Source organism: Mus caroli, unplaced genomic scaffold (assembly GCF_978045245.1).
Source record: "Mus caroli unplaced genomic scaffold, Mus_caroli_1 scaffold_3, whole genome shotgun sequence".
In the NCBI taxonomy this organism is placed as follows: domain Eukaryota; kingdom Metazoa; phylum Chordata; class Mammalia; order Rodentia; family Muridae; genus Mus; species Mus caroli.
In genome coordinates this window covers 123313439-123317351 of record NW_028227258.1, presented here as the reverse complement: position 1 = coordinate 123317351, position 3913 = coordinate 123313439, and positions in this window count along the sequence as shown.

Here is a 3913-nt window from a genome sequence, read left to right as displayed (position 1 = left end):
TTAGGCATAAGTTAGCAGACAGAAGCATTAACCCTACAAGATGACAATTACATCTACCCGATAAAAGTCACCTTTACAGTGCCTTGTGCATCTGGTAGGTTTTAGGGACTTCCTGAGACTTAAGAATGTTTACTTCCTGAGTCTTAAAGAGCCTCCCTCCAGGATGGAATGCTTCCATTCAGAGAAACTAACCTATAACATACCTACTGGGATGTGAAAATGTGGTATTGAATAGGAAGTTGGGTCAGAAGGCTTAAAATTTACCATTTGGACCAAAGAAGAGGTGCTTTTTCTTTTTTCTTTTTTAGCCATGGGATAAATAACATGGGGTCTTCCTAATTTCATCCTTTAAATATCATCTGTACAAATGAGTCATGAAAACCTGAGTGAAGTACTTAAGCCTGTGCCCCTCGCTTCATTCACCTGCAGAGTGAATGATGTCATTAGTGTCTCCTAGTTACCAGGAAGTAGTAGTACGTACAGCATCCACAGTGGATGCCATAGCAGCAAGGATATTACAAAGGATGCCACAGAGACTACTACAAGGATACCACAGAGGCTGTGTACAGGTTTATTGTTTTCCCTTCCTGCCTGGAGTGTGAATTCTATGGACCATAAACAATCAAATATTGCTTGCTTTGAATTAAACTCAGCAACAATTTCTAGAGTAAAACTAAGCATATCTTAATCTTTATGAGGAATGTCTCACCATGGGTGAAATATTTCCATACATATTTTCCCTTGTAATTTTTAACTATTGGCTCTCCAGAGATGTCTGGGACTATTCAGGGAATAATTTTATTATTTATGATTAATTTTGTCTGGTGGTAATTGACAAATAACTTGCATTTTAACAAATAAAGCAGAAGACATGGAAAAAGAAGGCTTTTGGTTGTGAAATGAGAAAACATTGTTTTATTTTTTAAATTAAACTTATCCCCATTAACATAGAATGGGAACATTTGGGTGGCCACAGCTGAGATGCTATAGTCTGTACTAAAATTCTTTCTAAACCAAGTGGCTTGGCTTCAGGTATGGGACCCCATTTCTTGATATATAATTAAAAGAATCATTTGATAATTCAGCATGTGTTCATTTTCCACTTAAAAAATTATTAAACAATATATGTGTTAATTTTCATCTCCATTATCTGAGGCTCAACTGTTGTACTCACTCAGTTCTACCCCATCATAATAGACTTTGCTAATGTAGATGGCAATGGGCGTCATCTTTTTATCATTATTTGCTTATTGTCATCTGTCTGTCTATCTGTCTATTAATCGATCTATTTACATATTGCCTATTTATCACCTACCTATCTATCTATGATCTATTATCTATCTACCTACTTATCTATTTTCAATCTATCTTTCTACTTACCAATCATCTATTACCTATCTGTCCTCTCTAATCTGCCTATCATCTATCTGTCTTATCTTTCACCCCTATATGCTTTCAGCACTTATTTCGCTCACTAACTCTAAATGTGTGCATAGTCTGGAAAGGAATGATGCCATAATACTTTTTTAAAAACCAAGCTTTATTTTATTCAAACATTGACCAAGCTCTCAGAAGGCACTGAATGTTTCATAGTTCCTAGTTTAAGAAATAAAGAAAAGGTGTTCTCTCCATTTCTGAGCCCTCCAAATTGGAGTCTCTGTGCTCTGCTGTACCTTCACATGCATGAGCAATCCTGCTGAGATGCAGTTTTTGTTCTTTCTTCTGCTATATCCATTATTGATTTTATTAATCTCTTATTCTGCATGACTCGGCATGAATAGGATTTGTTCCAATGATTCATCCAAATCAACACAGATTCAATTGAGAAGCAAGGTGAGTTGATAACCAGGAATGTACGATATATTTTGTAAATAGAAGTTTTATAAAAATAAAATCCAAGTTTTTAATACATTGTTTTGCTCTATTTTGATTCTTTTGAATGAAGTTTTGAACATTTGGGTATTTAATTTCTGAAATAAAAAAAATGGTTTTTAGCTCAGAAATCCTTGCGCATACATCGATATGTTTTGCTTGGATTATTTCTAAAAGTTTCCATATCTAAAATCTCTAATAAATATGGAAAATGATTCACTTTTATATTTATTGTTTTTCAGGGGGTCCATTTATACTTCTGAAAAATTAGTAGCTCATCAATTTGGACAATCAATGAAATGGTGTCAAGGAAGTTGGCAGCAATCAGCTATTAAGAACTCCGTTGATGACTTCCACAGGCATGAACCTGGATTTGTTCCTTCACTTTTTCCACATTAATTTTATTTTTATTCCTGGAAGCTGGAAAATATGCAGAGTCAAATCAGATGTCCAGTTCCAGACTCCAAGAAGAAAAGAAAGGAAAGGAAAGGCAAGCCAAGCATCTTAGCTCCACCCACGGCCCTTTGTGTTGTTGGCATTTCATTTTTCAATGGTTAGCTTTTAAAACAAATAAAGACACAATCTTAAGTGATGAATTCTTCAGCATTCTTTGTTTAGTTCACAAGGACAGAAGTGAGAGGCAACTGGTGATTCACAAACAACTCTTTACAGGTAGGATCTGGGTGGCATGATCTACAAGGAATTGGCCATCTTTCTTCACACATAACCAACCATGCTTGGACATCAAATCTCAGGTGCCACTGAAAACAGTTTTGTGCAATCACTGTGTCCTCTTGCCAGGACAATTCAAAGTACTGAAGGACTGAACAAAATTCAATTCAATTAAATATTCATGGTTTTAGGTGGGGAAATAAGTTATATTTGGGGGGTTTAGTATATTCATACCATTTTTCTATTATTTATTTTATATAAAAATGGTGACTATCAGCTAAAGGGAAAAGCATTTATTTGTTCACTGCTAATTTGTCTGTGTATTTGATTTTTTTGTGTGTACCGAGGAGTGTATTCTCAAGATTTAGTCTGTCTACCTACCTAAACTATCTATCTATCTATCTATCTATCTGTCTGTCTGTCTGTCTGTCTGTCTGTCTGTCTGTCTGTCTATCATCTATCTATCACGTATCTCTCTTTCTATCATCTGCCTGCCTATCTATCATCTATCTGTTTTTATCATCTGTCTATCATATATCATTTGTCAGTCTATCATCTGTCATCTATCTATCTATACACCCATCAATCATTTATCTATCTATTATCTCTCTCTCTCCTACGTATGCACAGTTCTTTGATTCCATTAAGAATATTCATTTCCCATGGATAGTTAGCCATTTTCCTTTCTTCTTTTGTGACTTATCCATGTATGGTCTTCAGCTATTTTTCTTTCATTTTCATCTGCTTTCCTACTCATTTGTCAGAAATCTCCATCCTTCATGGTTCTGTGGAAATCTGCTTATAGATATTACTGTCAGTTCTTCTAGTCCTGAGGAGTTGGGAATGTGTGGGAGGGATGCTGACACATGTACATCAGCAATCTCATGAGAACTTGATGCCATGATATCTTAGCTCTGTTTTTAAATTTGACTTCTGACAACATGCAAGCCCATTCCTTCCTCTTCCTTCTGTCACTCATTCCTGCTCAAGTGGAAGGGGAAGTAAAGTGCTCATGTTTCCTGCAGGAGAGGAGTACAGACCACTCAAGTCCACCATGGCTCATGAGAACGCATGTCTTGGTCCCTCTACCTAGACACACAGGCAGCCCATGCCAGCCTGGCCTCCTTGCTCACAAACTTCCTATATGAGCATTTGAAGACTGTTTTGCTCTGTTCCAAACCTCATTTATGTGTACACCAAACAGAATGTCTAGAGGACTCCATGAAATGGGATGAAATTGGCTGTTATTCAACCAAGGGCCTATGTATGGAAATATGCTTATAGATATCACTGTCAGTTCTTCTAGTCCTGGGGAGTTGGGATGTATGTGGAAGGGATGCTGTCACATGTACATCAGCAATCTCATGAG